This window comes from Dipodomys merriami, unplaced genomic scaffold (assembly GCF_024711535.1).
Source record: "Dipodomys merriami isolate MVZ:Mamm:240054 unplaced genomic scaffold, mDipMer1.0.p SCAF_795, whole genome shotgun sequence".
Classification (NCBI taxonomy): domain Eukaryota; kingdom Metazoa; phylum Chordata; class Mammalia; order Rodentia; family Heteromyidae; genus Dipodomys; species Dipodomys merriami.
The window spans coordinates 194,107-217,911 of NW_027206396.1; the positions used below are offsets into that span (position 1 = coordinate 194,107).

The following is a 23,805-nucleotide window of genomic DNA, read 5'->3' on the forward strand; positions in this document are numbered from 1 at the left end:
ACCAAACACTGCACTGAAAAGCAGATCTGAACAGTGAATGATTGAGAGGAAGTGATGTTTTCCATTTTTTTTCCTGTTGAACACATGAAAAGAACATCCAAGTGGGGTGCTGTGGTATATTCCTGTAAGCCCAGCATGTGGGAGACTGAGGCAGACTGAGGGGGAGCTCCATATCATGACAACCTGTGCCAGCAGAACAAAGGCTGAGGATGTAGCTTAGTGGTAGAACAGTGTGCCTAGCATGCCCAAGGCACTGGTTCAATTCTCAGTGTTGCACAGAGTCAAAGGCAATTTGTTGTTGAGGACTGTAGGTAGAAATGCTACACATTTTTTTCAATTTTATTTTCTTGTACAGATGTACAGAGGGGTTACAGTTATATGAGTAAGGTAATGAGTACATTTCTTGTTGAGCATTGTTACCCCCTCCCTTGGTGTTCTCCCACTATCCCTTCCCTCTCCCAACTCCCTCACTCCTCTCCTCTCCCCAAAGTTGTAAAGTTCATTTCCAATATACTGTATTGTGGTTATCAAGGTTGCAATGGGTCATCCTGTGTCCTTGTTTCAGTGTTTTATCATATTGGACTTGTATCTAAGTTTGCTGAATTTATCTAGTAGTTCTCACCATGTATTTGGTGACATCATTAGGATTTTTCTGTACATAAAAGTGCATCATCTACAAATAACTTGACTTCCTTCTTTCCTGTATATATGACTGTCATTTCTTTCTTTTGTCTAATTGCTCTGACTTGTAATTCTAGCTCTATGCTGAATAGGAGCTGGGGGTGGGGAGGTATCGAATTTCACTACAAAAATAACAGCCATCTGAGATTAAGCATGTGTTAATTAAGTAGATTTAACTATTCCACAATGTTTATTTATTTCAACATATACTATACATGAGAAAATCACACATGTCATTTGTCAGTGTAAAAATATTTTAAAACTGTTCAACGATTATTAATGACAACTGCTTTCACCTCACAATCTGGAAAACTTGCATATTTTCATTTTGACTCTTTATTACATTTTTAATAATCACTTTGAGTTCTTCTCCCTCCTTTCCTCCCTCCCCACCTCCTTTTCTTTTATGCTGGGATAAATTCTAGTCTAACAGCATTTTTTTTTCTTATTTGTGTACAGGAAGGCCTTCTTATGTAAGGTTCAAACCACCCACACTTTGCTATATTATTAAAGTGTACACCTAAACTATTATCCTAAAGCTGATTTGAAAACTTGCTTATGAGCTGATAAATGACAGCTCCAGGCCACAGCTCCTGCTTCAAAACCACACAAGTTCACCACATCCAAACAGTACCAAAGTACTGAGTACAATATGTTACATTTTAACATTTCCTCCTCATTCATTTATTAAAATGTTGGAAAGTTTTTAGAATACTCAAATACTATGACGAGAGAGAGAGAGAGAGAGAGAGAGAGAGAGAGAGAGAGAGAGAGAGAGAGAGAGAGAGAGAGAGAGCGCATAAATCATACGGTGTGTCTCATACAGTGTGTCACACTGTGGTTCAGCTGGGTTTGACATGCCTCATTCACTGTGGTGAAGGACCAACTCCTATACTATAGCGGTAACAGGGGAAACAATATCCATTATTGGAAATGGACAACCAGAGAATTCACCACAAGAGCCATTTGTACTTAAATGATCTCCTAGGCAGAGTGATTTAGTAGAGTTTAGTGGAATTTCTCCCATTGTATACACACTGGTACTTGGAGGCATGAGATTTTCATGAACCTAAGTGACATAGAAAAGTTGCCTTTCTGAGGGCTTCCACTGCAGAGAACCTGACATGTGTGAAGACTCAGAATAACGCAGCCACCTGGTCCTCTTGTGGTATCCACATGACTGACGAGGAAACCAAGTTCACCAGCTCCCGGCCCTCCCTACTTGTCTGTGAACAAGTACACAGGACTTCTGTAGACAATGCATTTCAACCATCCATCTCCTGTCCCTACTTTTCCCCTTCCTACCAGTATGACAAGCCAGATGCATTTATTTTATTTTGGCACTGCCAACATTGGACTTTCATAGACGGACAAAAGTTTATTTGACATCAGCTTATCAATACGAGCCATCCCGAAGCACAGGCCAGCCAGTAAAGGAAAGGGCGTCAGACATAAAAGAGAAAACCGTGACATTTATTTCAGACCTACTGCTAGTATCGATTTATCAATGTAATCCCAAAATAAATACACATGGAAATGAGGGGAGAAAAATACATTTCTCTGAATCTAATTCCAACAACTCTCTAAAACACTAGGTAGATGAAGATGACCATGTAAAACCCCCATGGCTCAGCCACCATCAAACTTGTTTGAGTTTAGCATTTACAATCCCAGTGAAGATACCTTGCATCAATCACACCCATCCTTGGGCACCTGGGTGATCAAAGAAGTTACAACTGTTCTCCAAAGATCCTTCCAGTTAAAAACCAACATAGCTACAGGACTGTAAACATTCACATACAGCAAGACCAAAGGAGGATATTCTTAGGGGAGAGGAACTCAAAGGCACAATGCCTATGTATATCTGATCATATAAAATCATATTTATCGATGTGACCTCTAGAAAATGGAAACAAGAGGTATTTTGTTGCTTTTTTGTTTTCTTTCCTTTTTGTCTTGTTTCTTTATTTGGGAGGGTAAAGTGGAGAGCACAGAAATAGAGGGACAAAAGGTGAACAAATGGGGCAGTGGTACTCACTAGACACTATGCTCCCCCAACCCTCACCCCCCCCCCCGCCACAAACACCAGACACCAGACCAAAGTCCTTCACATTTGCAACGAACCATGTCCTAACTGTCTCCAGCAAATAGGCTCTTGCCACACAAAAGCCAATTTGAAAATTGCTTTTGATGTAGATTATGAAACATCAGTGCATTTTTATATAAAACTAAACTAACCTTTTCTAGTTGGGAATGAGCTATGTTCCGTCTCTTTCTGATTCTGGCTCTCATTCTTCCAACCTGTGGATGGGGATGGAAGGGAAAAACGGGAAAGAGCAAAGGAAGGGGTGACAATGTCCCAAAAGAAATGTACTTATCACTTGACCCATGTAACCGTAACTCATCTGTCTATCACCTTTATGGTAACAATTTCGAAAAGGAGGAAAAAGAAAACCATAGTGCAGTGCCCTAGGATCTGTGGAGAAATGGATCCAGGATCCTGCATCCATTATCAAAATCTCATGATGCTCAAGTGCCTTCTCTATAATAGCAAAGCATCTGCACACATCCTCCACATACTTTACTTTTTATTCTTAATTATCTTTAAGAAGTTGTAGCAAGGGGTTTCAATTCCACCATGTTCTCTACACCTTTGCTAGATTCCCAATGGATGTCCAATATAACATGAGTGCTGTGTAGGTAGCTGTTATACTGTACAGTTGAAGGAATGAATGATGGCAAGCAAAGAACCTGTACACCTTCAGTCTAGATGGAATTCCTTTCAAATACTTTTCAATCCCTAGCTGGTTGAATCTGTGGGTGAGAAACCCACAGATGCAGAAGGCCCCCTTTAATTGATGTGTAAGGTCCTCATCCTCAAGTTAGTAAGTGGAGCTACTAAAATTGTGTCTATGATGTGGCAGGTATTATGTAAAGTGTCTTGCATATTCGAACCCTTAGGCCTCATCAAATGCTTCCAGGGTCAACATGAACTTTCTCTTCCTTTCCCAACAAGAAAACTGAGCCAGCCAGGCACCGGTGGCTCACGCCTATAATCCTAGCTACTGAGGAGGCTGAGATCTGACAAAGCCAGCCCAGGCATGAAAGTCCATGAGACTCTTATTTCCATAAAACCGCTAGAAAATCGGAAGTTGTGCTGTGGCTCAAGTGATAGAGTGCTCGCCTTGAGCTGAAGAGCTGAGGGACAGCGCCCAAGCCCAGAGTTCAAGTCCCATGACTGACCAAAAAAGGAAAGAAAGGAAGAAACGAAGAAAGGAAGAAAGGAAAAAAGAAAGAAAGAAAGAAAGAAAGAAAGAAAGAAAGAAAGAAAGAAAGAAAGAAAGAAAGAAAGAAAGAAAGAAAGAAAGAAAGAAAGATAGAAAACTGAGCCATTTTGGAGTTCCTGTAGCTCATTCAAAATTTCAAAGCTGCTTAATGTATATAAAACCAGCAGGAATCATAATCAGAGGGTAAACTCAGAGTGCAGATTTTGAAGCAGAATTTTGTAGCATCTGATTGACCAGTTGGAATTCCCAGCAAATTTCAAACAAACATCAGACTCAAGTTCTAGCTCAGTTTGAGCTGCTCAGTCAACAGCATTGTGTCATGCAGAGTAAGCCTAGATCTGTCCTTTCTAATCAAAGCTGTAATTTCTCTGCTGCCCTCCCAACCCTCCCCCCCCCCCCGCCACAAACACCAGAAACCAGACCAAAGTCCTTCATATATGCAATGAACCATGTCCTAACTGTCTCCAGCAAACAGGCTCTTGCCACACAAAAGCTAATTTGAAAATTGCTTTTGATGTAGATTATGAAACATCAGTGCATTTTTACATAAAACTAAACTAACCTTTTCTAGTTGGGAATGAGCTATGTTCCGTCTCTTTCTGATTCTGGCTCTCATTCTTCCAGCCCCTCCTCTCTCCTTCAAATGAGTGTTTTGGTTACTTTTCTTGGCTGTTGTTGTTGTTGTTGTTTGTGGGTCTTTTGTCGTTATTTACAATTGTAGTTAAGAAAAAAGGATTACAGGCTGAAATATCTGGAAGCTTCTGTACAGTGACAAAAATACTCTGGGACCCAGCCAAGGCTCTGCCACTCCTTCCTTATTTATGAGCTGCTTTGGGTACAGATTTATTTTCCTTTCTGTATCCATGCTATTTTTTCCACCTGTCTTGGAATGGAAGTTGCAAGAGCTTAGATAAATGGCTTAAAATGTCCCCCTACTTTTACTGCAAAGCCTGTGTACATCCTTCTAAGACACCATTCTTGGGTCCTGTGGATGTCAGGCTCTGTGAATCAGAATGGACAGCTCACTGGGGAAGGGGAATAGCTATGTCCCATTCCAGGGCACCGGAGGGAGGCTGTGGGAGTGGAAGATGGGAGACCATGGATTGTGTTCCAGCCAGCATCTGAAGTCGTTTGGTGTGTGAGTCCTATGCATCGGGATCTCTTCTGTCACCTACATGCCAGCTTTCTGGCTGACTTATTCCAACCATCATCCAAGACTGACTTACTCCAACCATCCATCCAAGGGAAAGTTATAAGCTCTAAGATAGAAAAATCTCTGAACCTATTCTGGGCCCTAACTCTTCGGCCATTGGAAAATGGAGGTGTTCCATAAATAGAATCTAGGCCAGCCCTTTGTTTTATAGATGATAAGAACAAGCCTCTGATGGAAAATAGTAGGGCTTAAATTTGAGCACACATCTGATCTCCTCCTGGGGGACTTGCTAACACAGCAATTGCCGGAACTGCTTCCAGAATGTCTAGTTTATTTAAGCCTGAAGTGAGATCAAGAATTTGTATCTTTAAAGGCCATGAATGGCGCCTGTCATCTTAGCTGCTCTGGATGGGAGTGGTGGTATATGTCTCTAACCCCGGATACTCTGCATACAATGATGAGAGGGTCACGCATGGTTCAGGAACAGCCAGGGCAAAAAGTTAGAAGACTCGATCTCAACTAACAAGTCGGGTACCATGGTATGCACTTGTCATCACAGCTACAAGAGTGGTATAGTAGGCCCAGGCAAAAACTTATTTGAAACATGATTAAAAGCAAAAAGGGCTCAAATGATAGAGCACCTGCCTAGCAAGTTTAAGGCCCTGAATTCAAACTTAAGTATTGCCAACGAAAGAAGAGGGAGGGAAGGAGGGAGGAAGGGACAGAAGGAGGGAGCGAAGAACGGGGGATGGGGAGAAGAAAAGAAAAGAAAGAAAAAGAAGGGAAGAGAAAAGCAAAGAGAATCTGAATGTCTAACCATTTTTCAGGTGGAGTAAATGGTAATGGTGGGGCCACAGGTTGAGACTCACTGGAAGGGAGAATGCCTGACTCATGTCCATTAACGCAGGTCATGACAGAAGATCCTCTAGAACCTGGATTTACCACTTCCTGGATCTCATATAGTGTCTGTTACAACATAACTGACTCTCAGGTTCAACAACTGAATCCCTTGTCCTTCATCTGCTTTGGGTTCAGACCTCTCATGGATGAAACCGACTTCTTCGTTCAGAAATGGGAAATACAATTCAGCATCCTCTCCCTTGCTCTGTGGTTCACATTTCTAGCTATGGTTATCCACAGTAGCACCTCCACAGGAAGCTGAAATCTGCTGGTACTTGGTGCTTTAGAGGGCTTCTTGGTTCTTGGTTGGGGAAGCAGAGCTGGCAGTAGCTCACAGGATGTTTAAGGGGCTGGTGCTCAATTACCAAGGCCACACTAGTCCTTCGTTCATGTGGGTAACAAAGAGATGATTACGATAATGCCTGCCAGGTGGCATATGGCAGGAAAGCCTTCTAGGATTTAGGAGTTCGTATTTGTGCTATGTGAGTGCCTACATTTGGCTCAACAAATAGGGTATTAAAGCAATCTTTAGTACAAATCGCAGAGTGAATACACATTTTGACTAGGAAAAAGCCTTTATCTCTAGAGTCTGGCAGTTTGAAGCCACCATCTCCAAGAGGCAGGAGAGTTACATATGAGGTCCAAAACACCGACACAGAAACACACACACACACACACACACACACACACACACACACACACACACACACACACACACACACACACACACACACACACACACACACACACACACACACACACACACACACACACACACACACACACACACACACACACACCCCAGGAGCATGCTGGTGCTTGCACATGCTTTCCACACTGAACAATCTCTGGTGAGCTCTTCCAAATCCTCAATTGCAGGCTGGACCCCAAAGAAGTCCCATGTGAAACTCTGCAGCTGGGAGCTAAGCAACTTCAAAGGGGAAAATTCTGAAAAACCTTCCCAGAGATGATTGTCTAAGCTCAGCTGCAGTGGATCTCTGCTTTCCTACACCGGTGGTTCTCCAGCTTGAACAACTATTGGAGAGAGTAATTTCTTCCATAGCATTTGGGGTTTGGCACAGGGTCCCCAGTGCTGCATGAGGGAAGCCACAGCTTTGAACCTATAGCAGCCCAGTACAAGTGATGTTAAGAACCTGTGTCCATTGAAGACCTGGGCTGGGAGCCAGGTTTTATGGAGCTCCTGTGTTCTCTCAGTGGACCCAACTCAGGCCTCTCTAACCCCAGCTGCCTCTCACATTTATACCGTGAGGCTCTGAATGCTTCTGACTGTGACCCCACACAGACCCGGACCCCAAAGATCCCACCAAGTAACCTTAAGGTGTCTTCTGGTTCCAGCCCTGGTCTCTCCATTCGACTCAATAAAAATCTCTATAGTCTAGATGAAAACAGACAAGATGGATGATCAAATCCAACCTAAGACAGGGAGGTGGGAAGTGGTGGGGAGCAAGAGCCTACTGGGGCCAGGCCTTGACAGTGATACCATCATACAGGAAGGCCAAGCGCCTGGCTCCCCGGTGGGGTTGAACTCCATTCCTAGCCAGGTGACAGCCAGCATTAACAACAAGGTCACAGCTCTTGGGTGCAGGGGCGCCTCTACACTGACACAGCTCTTTTTCCTTAGGTGCAAAAAGTCTTCAGAGACTCGCTCACAATATAGGCCTCATTAGTGTACACACACACACACACACACACACACACACACACACACACACACACACACACACACACACGAAGGTTTTAGAAACGTAAGCCCACATCTACAGACTGAGGGAAATCTGGATTACAAATAATTCATGAGAACCCAACAGCCCATCATTAAAATTTGATTCTTTCAGGTAAAAAGCACAAAGGAGACTCATGAAAGAAACACGCCAGCTGGTAAGATTCCAAACCAGTGGACTGACTGGCCTTCTCTCTCTCATTCCCTCTCCCCACCTGCCACCCCCCAACCTTGTAGCCTGGCCCTACATTTCCCGACATGGTCATGTCAAGCCCATGCTGTCAGACAATAGCCCCCCACTGCACAAAGCTCTGGGTTTCCAAGTTGCTGAGGGGGGCTTTCCCTGGAAACAGTCCACAGCCAAGCACACTGTGGAACCATCAACATGGCTAAAAGTTAAGAAGTTCAGGAAGCCCAGAGAAGTCACCATCATATGGCATCCAGAGGGCTTGAGATGTCCGGCTGCATGAATAGGAGCACAGTGATGAGGACTAAGGAAGGTCCATTGTGCCAAGGCTGGTGCACAACATCCACAGTGCCTGGCCTGGTGCAGGCCTTCTCAGGACACAACACAGAGTTTTTATAAAGGCCACTGGGAGAGTCACAGCCAGTACATAGAAAAGTCAGAACAGAGAAGCTGTCCAGGAAAGCTGGACAGAGGAAAGACATGAGGTAGTCGGGGTGGGTATGGTGAGTGTGGGTAGACCATCTACTAACTCTAGACATATGAAGGAAAGCTGAGCTAATTCTGTGATCCTGCAGCTAGCAGGCTCAGCATGGAAAGAGGGGCTGCAGGTACAGCCAATGATACTTAGGCCCCAGCCCGTTTCATTCCTCTTGCTCTGTAACTTTGGAAATTTTGAGCCAGATAGTAAAGAACAGACCACCTGCCTTCAAGCGTCAGAAGTGAGTTACGAAAACCTTAATGTTTGTGTACCAGGATACACACATGCACACACGTACATACATGCATATGCACAGACCCATGCACACACACTCAGATAACCTCACAAGAGCATGGCATTGCCCCATTTGTTAGGAAATGGAAAGACTTGGAAAAAATTATATTAAGTGAAGTAAGCCAGACCCAAAGAAACATAGGTCCCAAGGCTTCCCTTATATGTATATGTCTGATACAAGCAGAAAAGGTCAGATAAGTTTATGTTAAGTGAAATGAACCCCAAGATTGCTATTGTTTCTAATGGATTTATAAGATACCACATGATTTTTTAAATGTCCCTCCCCCACAGTATAACCCCTGTTTGCACTGTATTTGATATTGGTATAATCTGGGGAGGGGAAGGGGAAAAACAAATTGTTTAAATAGGGATACAGGTTGACCAACTGCAACAAGAGATGTACAAAATGCTATGTCGAAAAATAAACTTTACAATTTAGGCGGGGGGGGGGAGGCCTGGGGGTGGACGGGGGAAAGGGGGAGTGTAGTTATGGAGGAGGGAGGGAAGGGATGTAGGGGAATAACAAAGGAGGACGCAACAATGCTTGATAAGAAATGTACTGTACAGTATTTTCACAATAAATAACATATTTAATAGAGCTACGTTCTACAGAAATAAAAAAAACTCTCACACCCCAAATTTCAGATTTAAACTAAACTTTCTTAGGTACAAAAGAATATTCTGAGGGTTTTTTTTCCCCTTACAATTTATTCTTGAGAAGTCGGGAAAGGTCATGCCCTACCCCACAATCTTTCTGGAAATCTAGGTTGATTATGACTTCATTAGGTGGGAAAAGTAGAGTTAAAACTCACTGAGCAAAAGGATAAATGTGAGCAATTTGTTTGGCTCAATTGTCTATAATACATAGAATTATCATAAAAACTCAATTAACAAAAAATGTCTTGGAGGATAAACTTCCTTGAAAACAAAAGCTAGTTATGGTTTTGGAACCCGTCTTTATGAATAATGAAATAGTGCTGTCGGCATTTATAAAGGTTCCTGTGATTTTCTTCCTCAGCCCAGCACATATGGGATTCTGAACAGCGCAAAGATGGTGAGATGCCCCCGGCTGCAGCATCCTTCCTCTCTCCTTCCTTCCCAGCCCATTTGCTCTGCCCTTTTAGGACTCCTTCCTTCCCACCTCTTTATCACTTTTGTTTTTTATTGTGAAAATACCATACAGAGGGATACAATTACATGGGCAAGGTGATGAGTACATTTCTTATCAAGCATTGCTGCCTCCTCCTTTCTTTCTCCTTCCCCTCCCTTCCCATCCTACAAGCTGGTTAGAAAGCAAGTCCATGGTAAGCAAATGCTAAAACTCTGAACTAGCAAAGAAATCCTAGTATTTTGCTTCCTGGACACCATCATGACCTGACCTCTTTGTAAATGTTGGTTGGTCTTATTCTAATCAATAGATATTGTAAGAATCTCATAGATCCTCAGATGGTTTATTGGGCCAACCCTGAGTCCTGCAAATCTTAGTCTTTGTTTCCCATCATCTGCACTGATCACTGCAAGATCCCAGGCCCTTCCCCAATGGCAACTGTCACCTGTCACAGAGACCTCAGACAACAGCAAAAAATAGCTTTTCTCAAACAAGGTAAGTGACATTCTTGGGTACACTTAAATATTAATTAACTGAGGTGTAAAAAGGTTATGTTGACATCAATGTTATGTAAATATAAACATCTATGTTTCATTAAGTCCAGTAGAGCTCTTTCAATAAATATATTTTAAATACCTAAAAATGGAGGCATTTGGTAATTGCTTAACAGTTGGCTTGCCTTCTTTCCTTCATTCCTTCTTTCTTCCCTCCCTCTTGCTCTTCTTCTTTCCCTCCTTCCCCCCTCCTTTACTCTGATCCCTTCCTTCCTCCTTCCCTCTCCCTTCCTTTCCCTTCCTTCATTGGTTGTACATAAAATGTACCAATCATGCTGGCACCAGTGGCTCAAAGCTACACAAGAGGTTGAGATCTGAGGATCATGGTTCAAACCCAGCCCAGTCAAGAAAGTCTGTAAGACTCCTAGCTCCAAATAACTACTCAATAGCCATAAATGGAGCTATGGCTCAAGTGGTAGAACACTAACTTTGAGCAAAAAAGCTCAGGGACTGTGCATAGGACCTGAGTTCAATCTCCAGAACTGGCACAAAAATAGTACCAATCAATCAGTACCAAGCAGTGTCCTTGAACAATGAAATATGGCTGTAGATAAAGCAAGATTTACCTGGGTGACTTCTAGGTAACCTTACTAGGTAAAAATAATCTGTTAGTTTCTTCCTATAACTAGGCTCAATAGTCCAGAATCAGTGCTCTAAACTACCTCTTTAAAAGAAAAATTAATGACACGTTAGACAATCTACTCAAGGAAATACCCTACTATCTTAAAATTATGAACATAGAGAAGTTATCTAGAGTAAAAAGATAGAAATATAAAATTTATGTTAACTATATACTGTATATAATTTCCTTATTAGTATATATTCCAGTCTATGTATAATTTCACAAAATATTCTCTTCATTACATAAATCAAGACATAGACTCATCATCATTATGCACTTCAAAGATGCATTAAAACTGGAAAGAAATTCAACCAGAGGATTAATAATAATAATCTGTAGAGGTGAAAAGATAAGCAATTATTTTTCTGCCTCTATTTTCCTAATGAAGACACATTGTTGTTATTTTTTTCTGTACTTGCATTTGATTAGGTGTATGTCACAGCCATGAAACAAGAAAAAAAATCATTTTATAGGAGAACATGAGAAACAGTCCGGACTTTAATCCATAACCCTGCTCCAGTATTTACTGGGCTTTTCCTTGAAGGTCAGCTTCCAACTGTGCCTGTCATAAAGACTCAGCCACCTGGTAAGTAAGCCCATTTGCAGGGAGGAACCATGGGCCACACCCTACAGTACCAAAGACAGTGGCAGGAAAAGGATCTGTTGGAATCACATCTTCAGAATTACAAATCTCAGCATTTGAAGCCTCTTGGTCTTGGGACATGACAGGGTGTTAGCTCAACTCACAGCCCAGAGAAAAAGCTCCACACAAGCTCCACGGATTGTCAAGGGACCATGAGATCAGGATATCACCCTGGTGCTATCTCTGTCACCAGCAGGGCTATTACAGCCCAGCCCTGGGTAGTTTCCTGCCTTTGTTAAGAAGTAGTAGATGATTTGATTCTGATGGGATCCAGCTCCAAAACCCTCCAACCTACAAATAACTCTGTTCCATAAACAGAGTTAAACCACCAAGCTGCTGATAGGCAGCCAATTTTTACCTACAGAAGTGGAATTTTTCCCAATTCAACCTAAGCTTAGCTAAATGCATGCCACCATCCCTCTATGTGGTCTTGAACGCTCAGGGGCAGTAGCTTTCTGAAGAAATGGCAGGAAGGGTAGAAACAATCAGTCAAAGCTGAGGATAAATGACCAGCAAGACTGCTACACTGCTGGACTGAAATTCAGAGCTGAACTTGACTTTTAACTTTTTAAATTGCATCTTGTGACACCCCCTCTGCAGAACTGGCAAATATGGGTATCAAATTAGCTCTTTTTCCCTTACCTGTTCAAGATCACTAGTTTTATTTTAGCCCACACAATTTGCCCTGTGTACAGTGTCTTGTGCTTTTCTAAGCCACGATAATAAGACTCTGAAAAAACTACCAATAAGAAAAGCAATAAAGGAAGTGGCACTGTGGCTCAAGTGGTAGAGCATTAGCTTTGAGCTGAAGAGCTCAAAGACACCACCCAGGCCCAGAGTTCAATCCCCACAACCAACAACAAAAACAACAACAACAAAAAGCAATAAAATGCCAGAAGATGAAAAGGACTGGTAATGTTACATAAGCAACGTAAGATTAGGGCCCCTAACACACACACAAAGGAATATATATACACAAATAGATGTATGTATACAGATAGATAGATAAACAGACAGACAGACAGACAGATGCTGTCCTGATAAACCACTGATGAGCACAGTCTCAGGAGTGGTCTGTAATGAAGAGGTACACAGTGGGCATTCCCCTTTAGGGAGACTCAAGGGTGACTTATTAGCTGAGCTACAGTGGTATCTGGGGTCCTCCTTCTTCAGGAAGAATCTAAGGTAACCTCAGATGGCGTAGAACCTAGTGGGCATGCTCCTTCAAGCCAGAGGGGAAAAAGGAGGTCTGAAGAATCACAAATGCTCATCCCTGAGCTCCTGTGGACCCTACCTGGTGGCTGGACAGGAGACATTTTTAGTGGAAGCTGAGGGGCAGGTTTGGAGGTTTTATGCCACATTTACTGTTGCACGCTGAGCCAGGCTCTTTCTGTCTCTGTCTCTGTCTCTCTTTGTCAAATCATTCTTAAATATTTTTTAAACCTCAACCATAATAACTAGCTAGCACACAGCTTAATATTTCCACAATCACTTTCCAAAGTAAAAAAAAAAGATGCAGGAGAGTAATATAACTCAGCATTATGACAGGAGAGAAAAGGGAAGGGAATGAACACAGGGAGAGACAGTGAAACTCAGAAAACTGAGGGAAGGAGTGGGGTTGGGAGGGGTGGAGGGATGGATGATGAAAGAGGTGACATGATCAAGACGCATTGTGCTGATAAACTGATGTGTTCAATGGTAACACCTTTGTACAACTACTTAAATAAAAATGTAATGTTAAAAAAGAAGAAAGCAAACCAGGAGGGGTTAGATGTTGCCTGTATCTGCCTGGCCCATTTTCTTTAACTGTCACAGAACAGTTACATTTGAAGAAAGTACAGCACACTGCTAGTCTCTCTTAAATTTGAGAGGTGGGCTGGGTGTTAGCAGCTCACACCTATAATCCTAGCTATTCAGGAGGCTAAGATCTGAGGACTGTGGTTGAAGCTAGCCTGGGCAGAAAAGTCTGTGAGACTCTTATCTCCAATTAACCAGCAAAAGCTGGAAATGGAGGCATAGCTCAAGTCATAGAGCACCAGCCTTGAGTTTTTCACTAAGGGAGAGCATGAGGCCCTGAGTTCAAGCACCATTATTAGTGGAAAAATATAAAAGAGAAAAAGAGAAAGAGGAAGAAAGAAAGACAGAGAAAAAGGGAAGGAAGGAAGGAAGGAGGGAGGGAGGGAGGGAGGGAGGGAGGGAGGGAGCTGGAGGAGGAGGAAAGGGAAAAGAAAAAATCTGAGTGGTGATATAGACTTGATTGCCAATTTCTTTCTGCAGTAAAAACACTTCATAAAGAAATCTTTAATTTAGAAAATCTATACTTTACTTAATGCATAATTAAATGAGGATCTGACAGGAGCAAATGCAAGGAAGTTTAATTACCTCTGGACTTCACATTTAAGTATTATCGAATAATATAAGTAAGATTATTATTAAACCTAAGATCATTCAAGGTGGTTGTTGGGCTGGGAACATGGCTGCTTCCATTTGACACCTCTCCTACTGACTCTGCAGGGGTCCCTGTGGCTAAGGCCACACTAAGTAAGGGACAGCTGGAATCCATCCTCAACAGCACAAGAGGAAGCCAAACAGTCCAGATCCTTGGCGATCAGCTTTCATATTACATTTCATGGCTTCCAGCAGATGCCTCTGTTTCTCTCAGATAAGGAACACTAACATGAACATCATAATCCTCCACACACAAATCTTTCCTGAGCAGATTGGAATACGTGTCCAGTCCTTGTAAAACCATTCTTAACACATTTATATAAAAATCCACTCTCGTCTGCAAAGAGCATGCTTTCTTCTCTTCCTCTTTTTCTAGTCAAGGATCACCCCCCCACTCCGACCCCATGCTCTCACTGTGGAAACTTCTGTGGGGATCCTACATTGTCAGGACAGCACCCAAAGGCAGTTGTTATCTCCAAGTGGGTACAGGTGCCCCCTTCCTGGGCAGCCTGGTGTGGAGGGTGGGAAGGAATAAATTCAGGAACAAAGGAGCAGTGCAGAAGGCAGCCTGACACATTCCAACCCATTCCAACACAATCTTCCACATGAGATGCTGCTCTTGGCAACGTTAATTTTACCTTTGTAGTCACAGCTCCTCCTGCCCCACTGTGGAGGAATTACTGCTCTTACTGGCCTGGCGGGAAGGTATACGGAGATGTTACCCAGAAAATGCTCTGAGCACCAGGTGGACCCTGGATCAATGGCAGCTGTCAATGGCCCATGAAAAAGGAAGGTTCAACCCCAGTGCCTCCACAGCACTCTCCTGTGAAAAGCCTCCCTCTTGTTCTGGGCCAGAGCCCTGGGGACCCACACAGCCCTCTGCAGCTCCAGGTGTCAGCAGGAAGTCAGTCTTCCTGCCTGACCTAGGGTTTGGATTTCACAGCGTACTCTGAGCCCACCTCACATATACTGAGCTCAGGAGACTCCTTCCTAATGCTGCCACCAGGCCCCCAACCCCAGCACTCTGCACAACAGACCAGGCAAAACTAAAGAATCAAAAGTCCCCAAAGAGAGTAGGGACATCCAACCTTTATTTCCCTGCATGCAAGCATGGACATTTCCAGTGTGCTACCAGGATGATCATCTGTTCTATTTATAAGGATTTCTGGCAAAGAGATTCGGTAGCATTTCTACCAAAATGGAGGAACTCAGACATTCTACAGCAGGTACCTGACTTCCAGGTGCGGAGTTACATAAGGTGTGACATCACTGTGCTTTGGTTATTCGGGGACCACACAGCACTTGACCCTATGCAGAATTACAAGTTGAACGTTCCCAGTTTGAAAAGCCAAACTCAGAAAATGCTCCAACATGTGGAACGTTTGGAGCCCTTTTGAGGCAGTTAGGGTTTCAGATCAAAGGATGCTCAATAATCAAGTCTATGCAACTATTCTCCAAGTCTAAAAACCTCTTAGCTCTGGAAACTTCCAGTCAGGAGCTTTTCAGGTAAGGGATGCTCAGGCCACAGCACCTCAGGAAAACAGCAAAAAGAGCAGAAAGAAGGTCTTTTCACTGATTTCTGTTACCTTGCTCAACACGTGCTATAAAAGATTTCATAAAGGCACTATGGAAAACCTCCAGGCAATCAAATAACTGTGTCACTTAAACACCCAGCATGGCAAACTAGGGAGGGAGGGAGGGCAGGAGGGAAGGAAGGAGAGAGAGAGAGAGAGAGAGAGAGAGAGAGAGAGAGAGAGAGAGAGAGAGAGAGAGAGAGAGAGAGAGAGAGAGAGAGAGAGAGAGAGAGAGAGAGAGAATAAAAGGAGAAAGAGTAATGGGATTAACAGGAAAAGAGGGATAAGAAGACAGTTAGCAGGAGGTTATGGGGAAGTCTAGCTAAGTTGGCTTATTTTGTGGTAGTTCAGGAGTCTTGTACTTGCTATGCAGGCATTCTACCACTTGAACCAAGTCCCCATCACTTTGGGCTATAGTTACTGTTATTTTTTAAAATACGTTATCATGTTTTTGCCCAGTGCTGGCCTAGCCCATGTTCCTCTGACTCAAGATTTCAGTTAGGTGGGATAAGCAAGAACCACCACACTTCGCTTTAGTGTCTGAGATGAGGTCTCAAATTTCTTCCCAATCTCTGCCACTTGAGTAGCTAGGATTATAGATGTGAGCTACTGTATTCAGTCTTTTAACTAAGAGTTAATGTCTCTCACACACAATTCTGTAGTTCTGACTAAGGGTTTCTGAAGTCTCAGAGAACTGAGGAATTGTTCCAAGTTCCTGGCAGATGAGTGGTAACTTCAGGATACCCCTACACACATGGTGAAGAGAGCAGACTTCTACTCATAGCAGGCACTAAGAAGCAAACACAAATAGCTGGCTCCAGGGCCAGCCCTGTATCCCCCACCCCACTCCCCCAAGCTGCTTTCCTGAAGGGAGTCTTATAATTTCAAATCAAGTCCTTATACTTTCCAACTCCTCAAAGAATCACCAGCTGATGACCATTTGGAATTCCTGAAAGAAGTTGAACTCACTCTCAGCCTCTACTTTTGAACATACATTCTTGGGGGTGCAGGTTCCTTTGAATTAGAACACACACCAACTTACTATGCCTGTCAACCTACAAACATGGACCATTAGGACTGGAAATAACTATTTGACTTGAGAGGTTTAAATTCCAAGAAAGCAATATTTTCCTAAAGGGACTCCATGAGACTCTTATCTCCAATTAACTACCAGAAAATCGGAAATGGCGCTGTGGCACAGGTGGTAGACCTCTCATCTTGAGCTGAAGAGCTGAGGGACAGCACCCAGGCCCAGAGTTCAAGCCCCACAACTGACAAAAAGAAAAAAAACATCTGCACCTTAGCATCTAACTCTCAGCTGTCTGACTTCAGGGAATAGTTTACAATGAAGTTGAGCACAAAGATGTTTTCTGGGAAAAGTCAATACTCCTTGGTCAGCCTTGTTTTCAAAAACGTTTCCACATGACGTTGAGAGAATATGTCACCCTACTATTTCTGCTCTATTTCCATTTCTGAATAATTTTTCTTCACCTATGGCTATGATGCTAAACATTTTCAAAGATAGGGAAAGACAGCTCTGACGTGTCATGCTGGGCTGCAAATGCAGGCACTTTTCAGTTGCTTTTTCTTATAATTAGAAGGATATCCTTTTTTTTATCTTCTAAAGTCAGATTTCTTATACTAAAGCAGATGATTCATGAGGAAAGAAGATTTGTAACTTTCCATTCATAGTCAAATTGAGTCACTTTAGATGTGTTTTGAAAGAGAAATGTATTGTTAATATTTATGAACATTTCAGGAGGGAGGTGTCACAGAAAATGAAGAATTCCAAATTCCCAAGGCTCTGGGCTTAGGACTTTGATTTATGACTATATGAAAATTGACAATTTAGGGAATTCTCATGTTCTGTAAATTCTATTTTTAATTAACAGGCCTTGGAATTAACATTAGCAACTTTCATTGACTCAATCTAGGAAGATATTTTTTTGTTGGCTCCAAATTTTAATGGTTGTAAGTCTGTGAAGAATTTCAATGGATCATATCTTTGCATGGCTGTCATGGAGTAACTTTCACTGCAGAATGTGTGAGTATTAACATTGGCACCATTAAATGAGAAGAATAAGTTGCAAGCTCCGGAGAAAGCCTTAGGAGATGCCAGGGCATATTTTAACCGCAAACTGGACATGACTGTACAGCTATAAAGGAGTGGAATCCCCCAGCCAGCAGCCACCAAAGCCCCAACAATAACATAGCACATGACCAGTAGCTTAAGCACTGGGAAGTTTCCCTCTTTCTTAGCTTCTTTTTACCTGAGTCACCAACACTATCGACAACACAAGTGGCAAAATATGTGGCCAAGTCAGAAGCTTATCAAGATAGCTTGGCTCCATAGGTAGATGTTTCAGGAATGACCCTTGTACATGCATTCCCCTTGTATTTCTGTGTGTGTGTATGTGTATGTGTGCGTGTGTACATGCATAAGCGTGTATGTATTTACATTTCATTAAGTCCAGTAGTACTCTTTCAACATATCTTTTTTTATATTTTTCCAAAAAAAAACTTGAATTCAGGGCCCGTACACTGTCCCTGAGTTTCTTTTGCTCAAGGCTAGTAGTCTACCCTTGAGCTTCAACACCACCTCTGGCTTTTTATGAGTGGGTTTTTATTGGAGATAAAAGAGTCTCATGGATCTTCCTGCCAAGGCTACCTTCAAGTAGCTAGGATTATAGGCATGAGCCCCCAGCACCTGGCATATACTACAATCTATTGTTAAATACCTAAAAATGGAGGCCTTTGATAATTGCTTAACTAGTTGGACTCCCTTCTTTCTTTGCTTTGTCTCTTCCCTTCTTCCTTCCTCTTTCCTTTCTTCCTTCCTTCTCTTCCTCCTTCCCTCCTCTCTCTCTCCTTCCCTTCCTTTCATTGATATACATAAAATGTACATCTGCCAACCAGTAGCCTTGAACAATAAAATTATGGCTATACCAATGTAGATGCAGCAGTAAGATTTCCCTGGACGATTTCTAGGTAAACTTAACAGCTATATAAAAAAAATCCATTAGTTTCTTCCTATAACCAAGCCTTACTTTCTCTTCAAACACATTTTAGACATAGTACTTGATGAAAGTACTTATGCCCCATCGCTTCCTGAACTCAAGCAGATTCAAATTAAGGACTGAAAGTCAACAACTTTTTTGCCTTGGCTGGCCTCAAACCATGATCCTTCCAATCTCTGTCTCCTGAGTAGCTATTATAGGCATGAGCTACTGTGCTCAGCCTTTTCACCGTTTTGTTCCTTGGGAACAAAACATTATCTGTCTAATGTGTAAATAAAACCAGGAAACATACCTGTAAAGTAAAAATATGTCATTTGGGTGGATACATTTTCACTATGGAGATGATAAAAAGCAAAAGACAACAATAGCAAACTAGCCTTCACTATCTGTCCTATAAGAAAATCTCAATGTGGTTTCCATTTGCATTTGTTTTATGGCCAATGACGCTGCGCATTTCTTCATATGTCTATTGGCTATTCTTATTTCCTCTCCAGAGAAGTCTCTTTTTAATAGGGTAGTTGTTTCTTTGGGGATTAGTTATGGGGGGAGTTAATTTTTGTGTATTTTTGATATGAGACCTTTGGCTTTTGTATAGTTAGTGAAGATCTCCTCCCAATTTGTGGGCTTTCTATTTATCTTGCTAGTTATGTTCTTTGCCATGCAGAAACTCTGCAGTTTAATGTAATCCCATTTATCCAGACTTTCTTTGATTTGTTGTGTTTCTGGATTTTTATTTAGGAAGTTTCATCCTGTGCCAAGAAGCCCTAGCAAATCCCCTATCCCTTCCTGTAATATTTTCAGGATCTCTGCTTTTACAAACTTAATGTCTTTGATCCATTTGGAGTTGATTTGGGTTCAGGGTGATATGTAAGGATCTAGCTAAAATTTTCTACATGTGTGTAGCCAATTCTGTCAGCACCATTTGTTGAAGAGACTACCTTTCTTCCATCTGACAATTTTATCAAGGATTAGGTGGCCACAAGTCCGTGGGATCATGTCTGAGTCTTCAATTTTATTCCATTGATCCTCATGATATTCCTCCAGCACTATTCTTCCTGCTAAGGATTATTTTTGCTATTCAGGGTCTTTTATTGTTCCATATGAGTTTTTGGATTGCTTCTTCTATTTCATTAAAGAATGTTGTTCGGATATTGATAGGTACTGCATTAAATCTGTAGATAGTTTTGGGCAGTACTGCCATTTTCACTATGTTAATTCTCCCAATCCAGGAATGTGGGAGATTTTCCACTTCTTTAAATATCTGTAATTTCCTTTTTTAAGTTTTTAAAGTTCTCATGCAAATCAAAACCACATTGGGATTCCTCCTCAACCCAGTTAGAATAGCCATTATCAAGAAAACAAATAATAACAGATGCTGGTGGGGATGTGGCCAAAAGGGAACACTACTACACTGTTTGTAGGAATATAAGTTGGTTTGCCACTCCGGAAGGCAGTATGGAGGTTCCTCAAAAGACTAAACATAGAATTCCCTTGTGATCCAGCAATCCCACTCCTGGGCATTTATCCAAATGATCTCAAACTAGGCCACACTAAAGCTACCAGAACAACTATGTCCACTGCAGCCTTATTTACATTAGCTAAGATATGGAACCAACCCAGATGCCCCTCAATAGATTAATGGATCAAGAAAATGTGGTATATTTACCACATGGAATTTTATGCTTCTATCAGAAAGAATGACATTACCCCTTTCATAAGGAAATGGAAAGACTAGGGGAAAAAATCCTATTAAGTGAAGTAAGCCATACCCAAAGAAACATAGGCTCTATGGTTTCTCTCATCTGTAATAAGTAGTATGTGCCTAGGTTAATCCTGACAGGGAATCATATTAGCTCAAGAGCTATGTACATATGATCATACAAAATGCTATTGAAATGACATGGAAACAACGGGTCTTTTTTATAAGTTGTCAACCTTGATGTCGACAATGTACTATAGCTAGCTCTTTCTTCTTATTTTACTTCATTTATCTTTTTCCATTGGTTTGTCCCTGGCAATCTCTGTCTTTGGTTCTGGTACCCTCCATCTTGTACACGCATTTATCTGATTGTGGGAAAGAAAGGGAAATAACAAAATGCTGAAAGAAATACAAGAGATGACCTATTGCAACAATGATAGTCACAGGTCACTATGTTGGAAATGAACTTTACAACTTTGGGGGGAGGGGAGAGGAAAGGGATAGTGGGAGAACAACCATGTTCAACAAGAAATGTACCTTGCTCATGTAAATGTAACCCCTCTGTACAGCATCTTTACAATGAAATAAATTCTTTAAAAAAAAAAAAAAGAAAATCTCAGCTGGCCAAGTTCCTAGGACTCAGATGGCAGGCATTATCAGCAGGAAAGTCAATTCCCTAGGGAAGTTTTAATTGACTTGGCTTACCTTGTCTGCTTCCTCTCTGTTCCCACCCTCCTCTGAAACTCACCATTCCACGAAAGTCTGTAATGATTGACGGCTGTGCTTTGGTTTGAAAAATAAACTCACTCCAAAATGAAGTCCCCTTCTGAACTACTTAAGACATTTCAGAATAGAAATGTAGTAGGAATATCTAGGAAATGTTCTCTAGATAATTCTTTTTAACTTAAGAAAGATGAAGGAAAAACTTGGTGCTGGTGGCTCACATCTATAATAATAGCTACTCAAGGAGCTGAAGATCTGAGGATGTCCGTTCAGAGCCAGCCAGAGCTGGCTGAGCCTCAGTGCCTGAGGCTCCTATCTCCAATTAACCACTAGGAAGTGGAGCTATGACTCCTTGAGTGAAAAATCTCAGGGATAAACCCCAGGCCCTGAGATCAAGACCCAGGACTGACACACATAGACACAGACACAGAAACACACAGACACAGACACAGACACACAGACACAGACACACACACAGACACACACACACACACACACAAACACACACACACACACACACACACACACAAGAAGAGGAGAAGCGGAGGGGAGAGAAGGGGATGAAAGGAAATATTCTCTGAAAAACATTTCACAATTCACTTCCTTCCCTGAACTCCATACAAAACGCTACACCATCAAAACCAGCTGATGATATTATTCTCCCCATCCTTGGGGAAACTTCATCAGTGAACCAAAGAAGAGGAAGCATTTCAAATCAGACTGATACAAAAGGAGAAGCTATGCTGTGAGGTAATATTAGCTTTGATGGGAATTAGAGCCAAAGGCTGGCTTGTAGTAAGTAGGTAGAAACATGATTAACAATACAGAACTCAAGTCAACTACTTAATGCCTACCCATTTAGTGGAAAGATACAGAGAAGGAAATGGTTATCTTCAGTTTGACATCAAAGCTAACCAAGCAGGTTCTAAGTACGCATATAATTACCTCACACTTGATAAGGCAGAGTCCTCCACATAGATTAGCTGTAGAATGCATGCCTATCATGCACAAGGCACTGAGTTTGATCTTTAGCCACTGTCCCCCACACATAATTAAAAGAAAAAGTGCTGGTGGGCACTGGTGGCTCATGCCTGTAATTGGTGGCTCATGTCTATAATCATAGGTATGCAGGAAGCTGAGATCTGAGGATCAGGTTGGAAGACAGTCTGGGCAGAAAAACGCAGAGAATCTTTTTTTTTTTTTTTTTTTTTTTTTTTGGTCCGGTCGTGGGGCCTGAACTCTGGGCCTGGGCGCTGTCCCTCAGCTCTTCAGCTCGAGGCTAGCGCTCTGGAAGCAAAGAACTCTGGAAGCAAAGAACTCTGGAGCCTGCGATGATGAGAAAATGAAGTCCAAGAAGCCATGCAGCAGCCTCCGGTTCCAGTAAAGACCTTCACAAGACTTGACTTTCCTCCACAATGAAATGTGAAATACCATTTCCTGTATGGTAATTTAATCCGCCTAATAAAATGTCTCTAGGAATTACATCACTGGCCACAGGACTGAATTTAAAGCAGTCTTTTAACTCTATAGAGTTGCACTCTGTCCCTAAAGTAAGGGACTAAGATACTACCCCTGCCATCTTTGACCTGACCAGTGGAGGCACCTGGTAATGTGTGCTGCCCCATCCACTAGCCCTGAATCACCATCCGAAATTCCCAAGAAAAGAAGCAGGGATGCAGGACCCCCATTGACCAAGCATCGTTGAAGGAGGGCAGCAGAGAACGTGAGTGTAGAAATGCCTTTTGACTTGCCTTTTCATCCTGTCATTTCAAATCTGCCTTTGCTCCCACACGGGACCACTTATTGGGGAAGGTGCTTCATATCAGGCAGTCAAGCTGCCATGGCAAATCTGTACTAATACCTTGGCCATGGTGACTGTTTTCATTCCATTGTTATTTTTGAAGCTGGGCCTCCCTGGGTAACCCACACTAACTTGAAACTCACAATCCCCTGCCTCAACCTCCCAAGTGTAGGGAATGTAAGTGGGAACCACCATGCCCAGTCATGTGTTTGCTTTAGAACAAGTAATTAAAAGAATGAATCTGAAGAAAGCTGGGAGCCAGCCAGGGGCTCCTGTCCTCTGGGAACTCCACCAGACCTGTGATAGCCGTCTGATTCAGGGAGGCTCAAAGCAGGAGCCTAGAGGAAGTCTGCTTTGCTCTCAGCTTGTTACAAGGAAAACCCACAGAGAAGAGAGAAAAGAAATAATCCTTTTAAGAGCCATCTCTGTCCTGTGTGCTCCTCTCAGCACCACCACCACCACCACACCAGAGAGCCAGTGCAGCACCAGCTCAGTTGGCTTTTGTGATGCTGGACAAAGATCAACTATGATGGTGGCTTTTCCAGTTCACCATGGCCAAGCCTGCCCATTGTCAGAGGACACTAAAGTCCCAAAGTTCATGCTCTGAATAATGCCTCAGTGCCTACTGGAAGATCCTGACACTCCTGTCCAGCTCTGCACTCTACATCAGTCTGATCCATCACCTGATTCTTTAAGAAAATGGAATAACAATTGGGGTGGTTAATCCTTAAAGATTCCAATACCCTTCCCATTTGATACTGACTTACCACATGCATGTCAGCAACACATGAGCTACTCAGCACACAGCCACTGCAAGGCCCTCATCTGGAGATGGGGAAGCTATTTCTATGTATAAGGCTCTGTCCAGGGTGTCTGAGACTTGTGGAAATCTATT

General features: G+C 42.4%; 1 protein-coding gene across 1 annotated transcript in view; it reads right to left on the minus strand.

The window, feature by feature from the left end:
- LOC138818921 (uncharacterized) overlaps window positions 1-23,805 on the minus strand; it is a 240,775-nt gene that overhangs the window by 12,379 nt on the left and 204,591 nt on the right. The window lies entirely within an intron of this gene.